Below are 17,517 nucleotides of genomic sequence, written 5' to 3'. Positions count from 1 at the left end.
AATTTGATGAATTGTCCATTTTAGTCTAAAAGGAGTCAAACACACGCTCAAATAAGCGTGATCATTTGTAAGCAGCCATCTGTCAATGAGACAATGCGGCAGTTGCAAATTAAGTTGGTGTTTGTTACTACCGGTACTGCTACATCTTTTTTGTTTTAGTATCGCCTTGGTACCAAAGTACCAGTACTTTTGACAACACTGCTACATTTCCTTCTGTGGATATTTATATAATTAATCATGGCCATATTTTTTTAGGTTTTTAGTTTGAAAAAAAAAAAAAAAGATTCAGGGACCACAATTTGAAAGGAGGGAACTGAAGCCAATGAACTGGCCTCAAGAATGACAAATATAGACTGTTGTGTTGTTGTGCCAACAAATAAACAATAGCACAGAAAAAAAAAAACAGAGGAGAGCCAAGGAAACAACAGAATGACCATTAACACTTCCAACAAACATAAACTCTGAAAGAACAGCAACACTATCCTTTCAAAGTTTTCTGAGAGTGATATTTATAGGAACAGTGATGTGTTTGATGTGAGAAGTACCAGAGATACGCCATTAAAAAGCTACAATTTTAACATGGAAATTAACAATTAGTCTGACTAGCTAAAGACGCCATAGAAAGGTGGTTGAAAAAACAAAAACAAACCAAATCAAGTTTTTAGTTTACAGTAAATGTAAAGTTTAATTTAACCCTATTCAGAAGGCAATAATTTTACAAGGGACATGGGGTAATTCCAGCATTTACAGGTAGTCAGTGATTTTATTGCCGTCCGAATCTGAAATGTCTGTTTTTCCTCCCACCTCCCGTGAGAAAAATCCCAGCCAAATTACCTATTGTTTTTTGACAAACACCAAGGTCGTGTGGTAATTTAATTACCGTATGAATCCACATCTTAGATTATAATCCAAAAGTCGTTTTGGAAATCCTTTTTGACCACTGCAAAGTGCCGTACGTTTGCGCTATGCATGGTAACAGCTCTGGTGGTAATGGGCAGTTGTGAAAGATGGAGGATTGTGTAAAAGACATTTTTTAAATAATTCACAATAATAAAATGACAAATAATTATAATAAAAGTAGAAGGAAAAGAAAAACGAGAGCCAAATCACGTAAACTTTGGAAATAGCCCATTATTGTAGCATCGATATAATAACATTTTTATATATCATATATATTTTAAATGTAGAAACAAGTAGTCCCAGAAAAGATGAAGGGTTAATGTATATCTTATTTATAAGGTTTAATTTCCACCACTGCTTTTTAAACAGAGATAATTCTAATTCTAAACAGTCTTGTCCCTACGGTTTCTTGATTCGTTGAATTGCACTTCACAAGTATTTTGGCTTGCTCCGTATGTGAAAATGTACACTGTAAATGTCAGCAGCGCTTTGCAGATTGGTTCCCTCATGCTTTAAAAAAATACATCATTTCACTTTAGAGTAATTCCAAACATATTAAAATGGAAATACAGGAGGACACAGTTTGTTGACTGAAGATTTTTTCCATATAACAAGCACAACTGCAATCATGTGATCGACAAAATCTCTTGCTCATCCCCCGTAATTTAATTGTCATCTGAACGCATGAGTTTTATCACAGAGGAGCCATGAAAATGCACTTTTACAGACACCACCATGAGAAACAATTGCTGTCCAAATAGGGCTAAATTCCTATTGGATTGTGGGAAAAGAAAGACACTGGACAGCTTAAAAAAAATGGCTGATTGTGGAGGCTCACAATCATTGTGGACATTTTAATTAGCTGAAAATGTTTGTTTAGAGGAATACAATGATTCAAAATGGATTCTAATGAACAAATTTAGTGATTTTTTACCCAACTAAAAATAAAAAAACTTTTACCATCGTAGAAGTCAAAGTCTTCTAGAAAGTCTCAACTCGGGCCCCTTTCAGCACTCAACTGAAGCCCCCACTGGCTCAGCTGACAGTTTTTGTTTTTCCAAGGCAACATAGAATGTAAACAAAAGTTAGCCTAGGGGTGTGTGGTCTTATGTTTTGGTCTTAAATTAAGTCTTACGTTTTTATGCAACTAAATGAAAAAGATAAGACCAAAATTTTAGACAACTAACTATGAAGCCTATAGTCTAAAAGGTTTTATGCAACCGTAGTTCATGCCATCTAACAATTCAAAGAGTAAATATAAATATGTAGTCACAGGTTTAAAAGTTCTGCACAATTTATACATTCAAACATCCCTGCAAAAAATGCACACAAATTATGAGAAGTAAAAAGCAGTGTACAATGCTCAAAAGCATAAAAGCATAACAGCTGTGTCCAGCTCTCAGCATGGTGGATATTTTCTGACATGAGGTGCCCTGCGGAGAATGAGCCTGACAGAAACAGGGAAAAAACTGACTCTTATTTGTTTCCAACCGAGACCAAATTCAAGTGTGATTCACACAGCGCTGTTTTTATATCTGATATTCGCTTCAGTCTATAATGAAAAGAATGGAGCAGTACACAGCAGTCAAAGTAATGGAGTGTTCATGATATCCACTCAAGACAAGCAGAGGAATAGACCATCACATGTTAAGAAAACTAATGTAAACAAAGAGGGCAGAAAACCCATTCAATGGACAGTAATACGAAACAAGTTTGTGAGAATGACAAAGCTTTCATAAATGTGAGCAAACTGATGATGAAAACTAGCGAAGAGACAACACTCATCCCCATACAAGCACAAAGTACCCATGCTGTTTTTTTACTCCATACTATATTACACTCTACATACATTTTTTTTTTTTTTTATTTGACTCAGTAATGGTTTTGGCACTGTAAAAATTAAAATATATTTGAGGCACCATCTGGGGTTTCTCAGCTGCCACATGGGCAGAACCCTCTGAAGATCCACCAGACACCCTTTCATTTATCTGAGAAACTTTACACTTTTACATTAAGTGGCTAAATTTAAAGATAAATAACAAAAAACTTTTGATCAAGTAATTAAAACTGCAAACATAAAACTGGCTTTTCACGTTTTGATTTAGCTACATGGTTTAATGCATGAAATAACCCACTCATATTTCAGTTTCTACAACATGTAGTACTTTGTTACGCAAACTGGTCTGTTTTGATTTTTCAGACACTAATCATCCAAAGCACAGATAAAAGCCTTTATCCACACTGGTGTTGCACTGAACATCATGCCACCTACAGATGTAGGCATCAATGCCTTTCCTACCATTTCACATTTTATGTAGGAACTATGAGCTTGTAACTAGTTTTTTTTAAAAGAGTCTTTAACTGCCCTCATTTTAATTTCAGTTCAATAAGCAGCATCTATTGCATAGTAAGAGTTGCATAAGAAGATTATTACACAATGTAAGCAGAGGACAAAATTGGCCATATTTAAAACAGTAGAAATTCTTTATCAGTAAGTGTGGATGACAAAGCTCATCACAGTGACACACTTCCCTTTTCTTTTTTGGATAAGCTCTTTTAAAGTGCTGCTATTAGCATATAGCAAATAGATAGGTGCTGCCTGACCCAAGCCATGTTGGGTTTCAGGCCAGATACGATTCAGTTGTTCATGTGTAACTGAGTCGGGTGTGGGTTTGTAATAAATAATGTCATAATTTAAATGTAACTCATCTCTTTACGCACCTATGTAGACTAATGTCTAAATAGTTTGAAATAATTTAGCAAATATGAGAAAAATCATAATTGGACGATATAAATTCTCAAACACAAAAATTGTTACATTTCTTTTAATGAAAATAACATTTATCATATTGCAAGGAAACCATGCACCATGAATAGTATACATCAAAGCAGCAATAATGCTTTCAGAAGCCACAGTTAGTGCTGAGGGCGGCTCATTACTAGCACAAATTCAAGCACTGTTCGATCTATATCAGTGTTATATCTGCAGTGGCTTGTCTTTTGGATGTCAAGCATGTGGGCAGTCAGAAGATTCTGAGGCAGTGGCTTCATTGGCCCAGTCCATATTCAATTCTTGGTCACATGGTCATGTTTATGGGCTGAATTCAAGGTAAATGCTCAAGCAGACATCTCACTGCAAGCACTTGGATGAAAAGTACCTGCTGAATAGCGAGTAACTGTGGTTTTGAGTAGGGCTGCTGAATTAATCAAAAAAAGTAAATTGAGATAAAAATGACATCTGTCACAACTACAATAACTGTGAGAATTGTTAATTACTCGTACCATTTAAGTGTAATCCAATTATGTGAAAATTGTCTTTATGGAAGGCTTTTTTCACAGTGGTACAGCACTGTAGCATTCACAGATATTTCCATTGTGTGCAAGTATGCAATGGCATCAGAGGCATTTCAATTAGTCTATAGGCCTAACAAGCATTCCCAATGAGTGAGTTTTAAGCAGTCATAGATAAAATGGGAAGGGAGCATTCTAGTACAGTCATGTTAATTTGCATGCCACTTATTGAAAAGGTTAAGAACAGTTTTGTTTTTCTTGCCTCTACAAGGACTAATGTGAAGTTGACCATGTTGATTTACTGATGTAAAACTTAAATGCATAGAGCAAAAATAAATGAATACAATAATTTTCTTCATAAATATACCATATTTCCTATGAAAATGTTTTATTTTTATGTAATACTGGTATTCAAAATAAATTATTGGGGTAACACTATCAGGGTAAATAATAGACAATTATGATTTTTATTTTATATCGTAATTGTGCAGCCATAGTTTTGAGCACTTCACATAAATGCTGTGGATACTCAAAGTAAGAAATAGTAAGCCAGGTTTGAGATACAAATATTATATCAATACGAGCTTATCAGACGGTTTATAATGGTTAAGAAAATTATGTTAAAATGCTTTAGGGATTGATCATGGACAAAATCATGTTCATTTGGAACTCTATGTCTTTAAGCAGTTTAATAGATATACACAACACACAAGCACCACCACCTACACATTGGCATAACCCACATGCAGACAGACGCTGTAATAACAGACAAGCCTGATAACACACAATAGCAGTGGTTGTGACGAGGATAATCTCCTCCCACACACACGTGGGCCATGCAGAACAAGCTGCCAGAAGTGTCTCTCATCTACACTGCCAGCAGGCCTCCAACGCATTAGTGTGTGTGTTTGTCTTTGGTACTATGTGTTTCTGAACTAACAGTAAGCCCTGTGAGCATGCGTGTACATGAGTGAGTATAGGAATTACTGCCATAGCACTACAGGGACAACTAATATGTCTCGCAGCAGGAGTCCAGCCTGTCATCATGTAACTTCAGGTCCAGTGTTTCCCATTAATTGACTAGACTATGGCGGCCCGCCAGTCTAATTTGCCCCGCCATGGTCTCGTAATGAACAGGAAACATTCTTACACTTCTCATCGAAATATTTTTGCACTTCTCAGTCTCATAATAACAAAAATAAAAGGTTGTGTTTTGTGCTCGCTGCAGCTGTAAGTTCAGTCAGCTCCTCCCCCGCTGCTGCAAACTCTCACACCTGCACTGGAGAATTCCTTGATCCATCTAACGTTATTTGGTTGAGGACGATGACACATTTTTGAGTTAAGTAACGTTAACCAGCCCTCTACATTGCGAGTAAATCACTCGCAAATGCAAGTAAATTTCGCAAATGTCTGTTATTAGCCACTGGCAACAAGTAAATATTAACATTTCACTCGCCAGTGATAGAGTTGTATAATTTCAAAGCATTGAGTCGCTTTTACTAAACAAAAAACAGTTAATTAAGAAGCTAGATTCAGCCTCGTCTTTTACTACATGATCTCTCATGCGCACAGGAAAAAACACTTGTGTCTTATTCAGTTGAATTCAGAGCATCTCAGGGATCCGCATGCGGACGTCATGTGAAGATAAACCACTTCAAGCGTGCTGATGTGCACGCCGTCTACAGAGACTTGCGCCAATCTCCCGTGAAAATATAAACAAGGTATAAACGTATTCATTTTGTGAACGCAAAGCACTCCAGTTTTACTTAACAGCCATGTAATGTCAAATATCCGTGGTTATTGAGGGTTTATTCACGCAGTGTTAATAACAGGCAGTGGAAAAAAAAAAAAAAAAAGTTACAATCATGATGATTAACATAACTTAACATTAGCGTTACTAGGTTAATTGGCATAACATTACACTGCTTTACACTGCATTACACTGAGGTAACGTTAAAAGATTCAAAGCTGAAACTGACATCACTAGTTTGTACCCTGCTTTTTAGAATGGTTAGAGCACGAAATTGTTAAAGCAACAGTAGGTAGTATTTATTCACTGAAGAAATTGCTTTCTATATAAACATGGTGTCTAAGTTAAATGAGGCCCTGTGAGAAATTAGTCGGCACCACAGACTCAGTGAAAGGCAGGCCTTGGCTCTGTTTGTGAACAGCTGTCAAGTAACCCTGGCTGGGGATGAACAGCATCATGTATGTTTCTCACAATTAAATTTATTTCAAAGTTGCCTAATGCAGCTTTAAGAGCACAAAACTGTTTACAAGAGCACAACGCTAGCCTCTTAACTTTTCTCTCAAAGTGCACCAGATGGAAGTATTTCACTTTAAAATGTAAAAAAAATTCTTATGGTCCCCCCATAAGAATTTTTTTGCCCCCGGACCCCCCCCCCCCCCCAGAGGGTCAGAGGTCCACCCCCCATAGTCTCACAAAATCCTGTGGGAAACACTGAGGTCTGCCCCTCAGATAGTCCTTTATATTTGACACACACTGGGCCTTATTCATGAAACATAAGCAGCACAAATCTTTAAGTGAATCATTGTAAAACCAGGAATTCAATCGAACAATTTATGCAAGAATGAATTCATGAAGCACAGAACAGTTCAAAACAGTAAATTGAATCACCATACAGATAAAAGTTACACACAAATATTTAAGCAGTTCTACAAGAGAGAAAAATGTGAAGCTGATGAATTTACAGGTTGGTGTTTAATAGAGAGAAAAAAATAACTTCTAGCCTAAGCTAACCTCAATAAAGTATGTCACTTGATAATTCTTCAGGTCGAATTTAATGTAATTTAATTTACTGGTAATTGAAAAATGTGTTAGCTGGGTGCTGCCAACAGTGTGTATACATTCATAGAACACAATGCATTTATATTTTAGGATGCTGGTTGTCTTCCGCTAGACGTGTCTGGTGTGCAAGACCCTTTACAAGCAAATTTGTTCTGCTCATGTTTCATGAAAAATATGTAAAACTTTACAAATATTATTTGATTTTTGAAGGTTAAATAAGCTATTGGTTATAACAGAGATGTATAAGATGAGACAAGTCACTGGTAGAGAAATCATAACAATGAATATGTCAGTTAAATGATCGCTTGTCAGTGTACTGAAAACAGTGTGTGAAAAAATAGGGTTTTTTAGTGTGATCTGAACTAAAGCAACACAATTTATGATACTATTGTTGCTGCTTGTAAATTTGACAAAGATTTTGGTCTTTTCCTATCCAAGATAGGAGCTGTACTTTTATTTATAGAAAATAGTGTCCCGCAGGCTGTCTGGAGTTGGGAAGACGCTGTCACATTTACCTTCGTACGGGCAAATACAGTCGATGGAAATCCGTGTTATGGACTTCCAGTGGTGAAGAATTTGCCCTTGCGGATTTCACGTGGAGTTCAAGTTTAGAGGACTCAGACAGGAGAATTCACCATGTTGACCTCTTCCAAAGACCTCTATGTGGATGGCGCTTGACACAGCTACAATATTCTCAATGGACAAGGATATCATTTTAGTGGTGAGATTTTTTTTTTAACTTCACGCTCTCAGAGCATAAAGTGTAGCACTAAAAATAATCTCCTTGGCAAATTGTTTTTTTGCTGGTATCACACAAAATAAAACCTCCATCTGCAGAATTTCACTATGCAAAGTTAAATGTGACTGTGCTTTTACGAATATGGCTGCCAAATGACCGGACTTTCCTTAAAGGTACTTTGGCAATAAATCACCAGTGATACAGGGGCAAGGGGGATTTGGGGCTATTACGGTATTCCGCATAAAGGTACTGTGAGGCCCAGGGGCTTACCCATCTGCTGGGCCCTACCAGCTCTCTAAACACAAACCCCATGAGTTGGGGGCCCCGGGGCTTCAGCCCAGGTAAGCCTGTGCATTAATGCGGCCCTGCTGGTATTCAGTGAAAGTGCATCTCCTCTGAGAGAGCATTCTTCGCACGCATGCACGCACGCACACGAGTGAATGGGTGGTGGAAGGTGTAAATGAAAAGTTGGAGAAAGGAGAAGAAATATTTTAAGAGATTAAGCCACAAACTACCTAATATCCCCTTCATTCCAATGAGGATGGGGCTGTTTCCGCTTTGACAATATGACGCATAATTTAGAGGTGTAGGGATAGTGGACTATCTCCCTCCAATTTAATCACATTCAAACTGCAAAAACAAATCTATTTGGAGATGGCAAAGATCTGAAAATAGCTGAGGCTGATTCCAGCTTCTTAATCGCCAGCTTCTAATTCAGTAAACTAGGGGAGTAAATCAAGTGAAAGATCCAAAGGGAACACAATTAACTGCATCCTCTCTCCTATTTTAGGTTCGCCACACTCTCCAATCTCTTTCTCGCTCCCCCCTTCTGCTGTTAGAGCATGCAACAGCTGTGCACTAATAATCACACTGACATTTCTCTTCCGGCCAAGCCAATTCTTCCATCATATACACACTTGGATATAATTCAAATAGCCCCAGATGTCAAAAAGCCTCATTCTATCAAAAAAGGAATACGACTTACCTCTTTCTTGTTTATATTATTTCCCCTGCAATCCGCTTTCTTCAATAGTCCATAACCTGGCTCTTTTTACCAGAAACGAATAATAGTGGTAACAGACAGCGTTTAGAGACCAAGTCCAGCCGTGTTAACTCAACAAGTCCTCAAGATTCTTCGAAGCTCTGAGCAGCCAAGAGTGGACCAAACTCTAGCAGTGTCCCTCCCCTGGTGACGTCAACAGCCAGTCACATGATTGCATAAAAAGCAGAAATGAGCTAGTGTTTCCCTGGCAACAGGCAGACAGTTCTGTAGTGATTTCAATAGGTCATCTGTCAGAGGATGCACTGAAAGAGACTCTTTACCAAACCACACTCTAATCTTCTGCCAAAATGAGTGAGAGAAGAGAAGCTTCACTGTAGAAAAGAAATTGTGTGCGCAGGGAAAAGAAATCATCAAGATGATGCACAAAGCGAATGCATACCAACCGGCAGATTATTGCAGCTATTAGTGTAATGCGCTGTATAGAGAAGTGTTTAATCTGAGGTATGAATAGGAGTGCTATGGTTGGGTTTTCACCTGTATCAGACAGGCTTATCTAAGTAATGACAGGAACAGAGGTAGCATGGTGCTGAGTCAATGGTTCCCATGAGACTTCAGCCCCAGATTATAAACATTCTTTAGTAATCAGAACCACAGAGGAAGGCAGAACATAAACAGCGGCCAGCTTTATGATGTCAACATTACACTCAAAATCCCACAGTGGTATCAAATTGCCTGAGAACTAAAAACATTTTGCTCGTGTGATGCCATGCCACTTGGTATGTTATCAAATGTCTTAACTGAAAACAAGCTATTTATGATTACCATCCAGCTCAAATCCGGTTTAAAATATCAAAAACACAATAGCACACTTTAAATCCAGGATATCTGTTAAAAGTGCAGTGTAATTCTAACTTTCAAAAGCACGAAGTAGAATTGCACTGGAATGCATTACTTACAGCTGTCCCATAGGGCCTTATGGTTTCCTCGATGCGGAAAACGTGAACGGAATAGCAGAATCCAGTCATAAAATCAGAAATAACTATAAAACGTGCATTATAAAATATATAAATGCACAATTAATCGAATTTAAATTGTCATAAGTCCTAGTGTTATTATTAAACCACAAAAGGCTGAGATTTAATTAAACAAATATGGTAAGCTGCACACTTAATAGAAAATAAAGCAGAAGCCGTCAGGTTCCATTTCTGTGAGCCAAGAACAGAAAGCCGAGACAGATAAAGACTGTAAAAACACCGATTAATCCCGATTTCTGCTGAGGTACACAGATGAAGGCTCACTAAAGCCTCAGCTTTCTGTTCTTGGCTGACAGAAGTGAAACCCAACATGGTCTTCTGTAGGGCTGGGTGATATGGCTTCAAAAATTATATTTAGATATTTTTCAGCCTATTGACGATAGTCATAATATGATAATTCTGTATTTGCTCTGAAATGGCTCAAATTTCATGTGATCTGCTCTAAAAGCGGTAAAAACATGCATGAGCCTTGCACGTGAACAGAACATCCTGTCATCCAATCTGAAGCACACACAAAACAGCCCACTGCAATTTTAAAACAACATATGACCATATTGCCATTTTGGTGTTATTTTGATTATTTATGCTGCCCAGAAGGATAGTAAAATAAGTCTTACTGATGTGCTTTTTATGAAACTTAATGGCCAAATAAAATGCACATTAAAATCATTGCGATATTCACGATATTACTTAATTTTATATTGTCGGCCAAATTATCGTGAACATATTGTGAAAATTCGATATATTGCCCAGCCCTAGTCTTCTGTCATAGCGCATTCACCTCAAGGTTTGACGTGTTGTGCATTCTGAGATGTTATTCTTCTCACCCCAATTGTACAGAGTGGTTATCTGAGTAACCGTAGCCTTTGTCAGCTCGAACCAGTCTGGCCATTCTCCATTGACCTCTTTCATCATCAAGGCATTTCCATCAACAGAACTGCCACTCACTGGATATTTTTTGTTTTTGGCACCATTCTGAGTAAATTCTAGAGACTGCTATGTGTGAAAATCCCAGGAGATCAGCAGTTACAGAAATACACAAACCAGCCAGGTGTGAATCTTAACTGGCCTCACAATTCAAAAAGGCGATAGTAAAGCAGTTTAAATAACGCTGTTGTTACTTCAGAAATGTATCAAGCATCACGTATGCACTGTTCCATCTGCGAGCAGAAGATAAAACCTTTATCATCAGGTGTGTGCACTGTGTCTGCCGAGAATTCAGAGTCTTTTGAGAGTATGAATCGCGATGCATCGCTGAAACGATATTTTCCAACAGCTCCTACCATCTGGCACCAACAATCATGCCACGGTCATCAGTGCAATCACATATTTTTCCCCATTCTGATGGTTGTGAACATTAACTGAAGCTTCTGACTCATATCTGCATGATTTTATGCATTACACTGTTGCAACATTATCGGCTGATTAGATAATCGCATGATGAAGTAGGTGTACAGCTGTACCTAATAAAATGCTCACGAGTGTATATTTGTATGTATCTGAATCTTTTGCATTAAAAGTAAAATGTATTGTTTTTATTAGGAATACACTGAAATTTCGGCCGAAATTTGGCATTTGTTGTTTTGGCCGAAAGAGAAAAAAAGGCAGAAAATATGAGCCGATATATATGCCTCCCCGCTCCTCAGTGCTCAGGTTTCACTCTCGATCGATCCAATCATAATCACGGCGCTGCTAAGCAAAGGCCATGTCAGTGGTGTGGAAATACTATATAATACTAATAAGCAGTACCGCCGCAACCTATACACATACTACGCAGTCTGCGTAGGGCACCAACTCCCTAGGAGGGCACCAGAAAGTCCACCGGATGATCTTCCTCGCACGTTATACGTTATTCAAGGACCCGAAAGCAGTTGCGGAACACAGTCGATCGCTTCACGCTCATATCACGTGAACGCGACAATCTTCTTGACTACTGTGGCATGAACGAAGATCGCTTTCCATTGCTTGCGCAGATTGCACTCAGGTATTTATCTGCCCAAGCATCAGCACAGAGAGAGAGACTATTCGGTGCAGCATCTCATTTTCTTGAGTTGCCAGAAAGATGAGCAACTTTTGTTCTTTAAGAGAAACCTGACACTTTTACTTAATTAGAAAGCAGTCCAATTTGCTGTGCATATAGCAATTACATAAATTGTTTAAACTTTGTTCTTCACATGAGGCTACATCTGTCGTTTACAGTTGAGTTTGGTTTTTAGTCTGCTGTTTTGCTCAATTTTATATTAAAGTATAAATAAGTTTACATAAACATAATAGAAGCCCTCTGCGTTCTGTGTTTTGCCTGTTGTTTTCATTAAAATGATTGTATAGCATATTTAAACTTTCTGTATTTGCAAGATGCTAGCCTAGAGCTGCCAAGTTCATTACTTGACTGCTGATTTGCATATCATTAGAGTTTTCTAGAACATTACATTTATTGGATAATTAGTAAAAAAAAAAAAAATAAAAAAAAAATTAAAAAAAAGTTACATTTGATTGTTAAAGAACTGAATAAAGAATAATATATTTAACATTGTTATAATATATTTTCTGTCCAATTTTTGTGTTACTTTCAATAAAAGTGTGATAATTTATTGGATTTGTAGTTTTTCAATTCAGATGAATTAAATTAATTAAAAGTATAATATATATATATATATATATATATATATATATAAAATAACTATTTTAAAATAGGTATTTCAATTTATTTACCGGTTTTTGGCCAAGTGCATCCTGAATTTTCGGTTTCGGCCCAGAATTTTCATTTCGGTGCATCACTAGTTTTTATACCTATAATCAAAAGCTTTTAATCAATAGTAATCATTCAAAATGCTTCATGGGATTGTAGTTCATTCCTCATGTATGTAGTCTTTTTATGCTTCAAATCAAAGTTTGTGATATTGTGATTCACCTCAGAGCTGGTTTGTTTGGTTCATGGGTTAGAACTCTTCTGAAGATTTTCTGGAATCCCTTTGAAAAAAATCTAGAACCAAGAAAGCTGAAAAAGTGGAATGGCACTGTTATAATCTAAACTTTTCCCCCTCGTTTCATCGTTCTGGGGTGAAACCCAATTAAGTTTCAGTGTTGTAGTGAGATAGGAAGTTAGCAGTTGTTTAGTTACACTTTCAAAATGACCTCATTAAATTTAGGCCCCATATTTGTCTTTTTGTCTCCAAAACCAAAGTTCTTAAAGCAGCACTGACCAGGGAGCCCATGGGGTGAGCCCTGGTCTCAGGATTCCTTCACAGACAGTGGAAAGAGAAGCACTGGGGTCTCTGGGTCACCATTTCAGATTGAACCCACCCACTCTTCAGCCCAAAAGCATGGAAAAAAATCTGCTTCCATGCAAGGGCTCTAAATTGAATACCATCTGGTAGCTAGTTGAATAGAGGTTAAAAAAAAAAAAAATTAAAAAAATAAAAGCCTGCAAAATGAAGCAAGAAGGGATGACAACAGAGAAAGGGCAAGGTCAGGAAACAAGAGCACCACAGGGGGTAAGCTTTGTCACACAGAGGGAGGGAGAGCATCCCCCAAAGGGTTTATGGTTAAGAGTAGAGGGGAGAGAATGCTTGAGAGAAAGATGGATGTTTGTTGAAGACCGTACAAGGACAAATGGTTTGCTAAATGAATGAAGACAGGGACTTAACTGCTTGGTGTGAGCAAAATAAAAAGGAACTTGTTTTGGGTGGGGTGGACTGTCTGACAGGGAGTGAAAATTTATACTTTAAATCTGTCAGAGAAATAAAATAGTTCAGGACTTACAACAAAAGAGAAATACTTTGCAGCCATACACAAGTATCATTCCATATTGGAGGGTATATACACTAGTACTTGGTATCAATATCATCATTTAATATTTTAGATTTGGAGTACACTGACGTAATGACATGGTTGCACATTTGCCACTTTAGACCCGTTTGATTACATCAGCGATTTGGGTGTTGTTCTTTAACTTGAACAAAAAGTCTGCCAACTGAAATATATGTAACATGTTAGTTTAAAGGCAGGCACAATTTTATCAATCTCTTCACATATTATATGCATCTTCTCTTTTCAGTCTTTGAGAGGGTGCTCTCTGAGAAGTAACAGAGAAATGCACTTTTTTTTTTTTTTTTTTTAAAGTAGCATTAAAAATTAAAAATTTCACATTCTATCACTTGAAATTGCATTTTTAATAAAGATTCAAGCTGCTGTCACTATTCGAAATGTCAAATTCTCTGACAAAATATTTAGTAGGTGGAAACCAAATAATGAACAGAATTACACAATTTCTTTAACAATTATATAAAAAAACAATTATAATTTAAGTGCTGGTATATCAAAACTACTACGCAAAAAAATATATATATCTTTAATATTTAGTGTTTTCTGAAGTTAAAAAAATTTTAATCTCTTTAACCGGCAACAGTTCCAAGCAAGTGTTTACTACTGAATGAACGCAGCGCACATGAGAGAAGCAGTTCTTTTAACCTCTTCTGTAAATGTGTTATTAGAATTACATTTTCTATTTACCTTTTTGATCACCAACTGACTGCAAATAACAGAATGGATACTAAAAGACATGAAATGGTGTGTGGCTCTTGTCTTTGGACACACAATACACGGAACAGAGCAAAAGAAAAGTTTAACTTGCATAATAAATATTGAATTGCTTGTACAAATATTAATTGTATACGTTCTCAAATTGAAATCTACACGCTCTCGAGTTTTGCAAAACTTTTACCTTCTAACAGAGGGCTTACTGGTCTGTATCCATGCTCTAATAGAGAATGTTGCGAAAACCAAAATCAGAGTTTACATTATTAAGTGCAATGTAAATGTAACTATGGCATAACTTGGCTCAACTAAAGCGATTGTGACGCCGTAATCCACACCAGCCAAAGAAGGTACATTTTCTTCAGATTGCGCACTCAGGAGCCAAAACACACAGTAAAAGACGAGGCTGATTCAGCTTCTTAATTGCCAGCTTCTCATTCAGTTAAATGGTCATGGTGCTTAAACTCTTCTTTGCCACTACACAACTCAATCTCTGGCAAGTAAAATCTGAATATTTACTAGCCAGTGGCTAATAACAGACATATTTAAAGTCGCATAGTGTGAAACTTAGTTGCATATGCGAGTGATTAACTCACAAAAGAGGGGGTTGTTTAATATACAACGATCCTAATGCAAGGCAAGCATGTCACAGATAAATACCTCCTTTCATCAAATTATAGTGTTGGATTTGGCTGTTGGAATAGATTAAGTATTTTACATGGGTGGCATAAACACAATGTTTTTTGACTGTTTTCTAAGGCTTTCTTAAAAGGTCCTATAAGATATGTTTTCATGGAAAAGAATGCAAAAAATATTCACACTGCCAAAAAGATATTGATGAAATAAGTGTCCTGAGATCTCTACCTTTCAATCGTTTTGCTCTTTCTCATTTGAAGCGGATCATTGAGGCTATGATTCATAATGTTTGTCAGTTGAGGACGCTATTGTCCTACTGTTGAATTTGACAGCCACAGGAACAAATCTCTCAAAATGATCTTTGGAGTGTTGGGTTTTGGAATGAGGGGGTGTGGATAATTCAGCTCAGTCACGTGAACGCTTCAGAACGCTAAAATCGCTTACAGCACCTTTAATATTTAGACTCCAAAATGTACATTTAAACGTCAGTAAAATTTGTCGTTCCACACATCCCTAATATGGTTGCTCCGATACCAATATTTTGGCTTGGGTACAATATCAGCACTGGTACCACGGTATCGATACTAAAATCAAAAAAATTGAAAGTACACAGAAAATGACTAGATTAAAAGAACTGCATAAAGTTAACTGCTTAAAGACAAAAATTATGCATTTTCCATTTTTACTTTTCTGGATTCCATGTAAAAAAATACATTATTAAATGTTATGATCAAATGGTGTTTCATCAAAAATCGATAAATACAGCTTTAATCTTGTTTCAAAGAAAATTCCAGTTTTATTTTTGGTCAAATAAAATGCTGCATAGAGTTGCACAGTATTAATGAAAACATGAATTTGAACACAAGGCTGCAATGGCTGAATCACAACATGCTGATACAATTACTTGCATTTGTGCTATTGCTTACAAAAAATAATAATAATAAAAACAATTTAATATTATATAATTGTTATGAGTTTTATTGCTATACTTTTTGAACATTACATTTTTATACAGTAGTTATATTTTCAGTAGTTATATCAAGCTTCCCATTAATGCTAGGATACTCCTATAATGACTCTAGAGCTGAAATCACCGAGCTGCACCTGAGGAGTTCATTTAAGTGTTAACAGCCATATATACTCCAAACACTCTGCATGAAAATTAAGCACCAGCAGTGTGTGTCGAGTTTGCATGTGTGTGAAGCAGACGACGGAGCAGAGTGGCACGTTTTGAACATTCTGTAGCATGCAACTAATTTGAACTAGATTTTAGGAAGAAAAAAAAAAATAAAAATAAAAATAAAAATTCAAACCCTATACATTTGGTTACAATACATTCTTTGGCTGGACTTTCACTCCTGAATCACACTAAACAAAATAAAGGATGTAGATGACTCTTATATTTGCCTGTCAAGATAATCCAAGATTGTGAGTCTGAATTACAGCTATAATGTCAAGGCAGCACATTGGATAAGGCAGCCGCAAAGATACAGTGAGACTGAATTAAAGAGTAGAACTACTGCACACCACACACTCCAGCACTAAATAATGCTTTGAATTATGTAAGATTGCAGTGAGAGTTTAGATTAAGGAGAGGCTGATAAGGAGAGATCCGAGAGATCAAAGAAACAACTGATACAATGGGAGTATGGCAAGTCTTAATTCAATCATTTAGCTTTACCATCTATTTCACCCTTTTCAAATGATCTAAGCAAAGCAACCTTGACCATTTTTTAAAGCATGGAAACATGGTCATACACAAACACTGATTTCCAGGAACTGGCATACTTGTCTGCAGTATGTAAATAACCTCAAGTACAGGTTTACACAAGCACTTTAGCAGTGTGTGCTGCAAGATCATCATGGTCTATCAAATACACAGATAAAAAAATAAAAAAATCAAAACCTGACTGCATCAGCCAGAAAGCTTAAAATGGGCCATGATTGGATCTTCCAGCAGGACAATGATCCAAAACAAGCATCAAAATCAACAAGGTTCTTCCATGGCCATCCCAGTCCCCTAACCTGAACCCCATAGAAAACCTGTGGGGAGAACTGAAGAGGAGAGTCCATCAGCATGGACCTCTGAATTTAAAGGATCTGGAGAGTCTGTATGGAATACCTCATTAGGTATTATAGGAGTTTCAGATGTCATCTTGGCAAAGGGAGGTTGCACAAAGAATTGAATAAAATAGTGCCAATAACTGTGCCACACATCTATTTTTGCTAAAACTTGTGTTGTGTTTGCAATGGTTTGCTATAAATTAGAGGATAGATCTTTGTGAAAATTTTGAATGAAAATTTCAAAAGGATAATTAATAAAGAAATTTTTCATTTAGACATACGTCTTCTTTGCTAACATTTACCAAGGGTGCCAATATCTTTGGCCACAACAGTAAATGCAAAGTAAAAATCCAAGTTAAGATTAAGGAAGGAAAAAACAATTGAAATGGAGTGTGGAGAGACTGTGAGAGTTAGCAAAGTATCCTTTTGGAATCTTAAAGGTGTTCGTTCACCCAAAAATGAAAATTCTCATCATTTACTCACCCTTATGCCATCCCAGAAGTGT

At 36.8% G+C, this 17,517-nt stretch overlaps 1 protein-coding gene across 4 annotated transcripts in view; it reads right to left on the bottom strand.

Moving 5' to 3' along the window:
- Positions 1-17,517, bottom strand: part of LOC127658151 (neurocalcin-delta A-like) — an 84,768-nt gene that overhangs the window by 28,137 nt on the left and 39,114 nt on the right. The window contains exon 1 of one of the 4 annotated variants that reach the window (XM_052147273.1): positions 8,725-8,913. The exons of the other annotated variants lie outside the window; for them this stretch is intronic. The gene's annotated coding sequence lies outside the window, so the exon portion shown is untranslated. Of the gene's footprint in view, positions 1-8,724; positions 8,914-17,517 lie in introns of those variants that run through there. 4 annotated transcript variants of the gene reach the window in all.

This window comes from Xyrauchen texanus, chromosome 17 (assembly GCF_025860055.1).
Source record: "Xyrauchen texanus isolate HMW12.3.18 chromosome 17, RBS_HiC_50CHRs, whole genome shotgun sequence".
NCBI classification, from domain to species: domain Eukaryota; kingdom Metazoa; phylum Chordata; class Actinopteri; order Cypriniformes; family Catostomidae; genus Xyrauchen; species Xyrauchen texanus.
The sequence above is the reverse complement of the archived record's forward strand: the minus strand, read 5'-3'. Positions and strand labels throughout refer to the sequence as shown.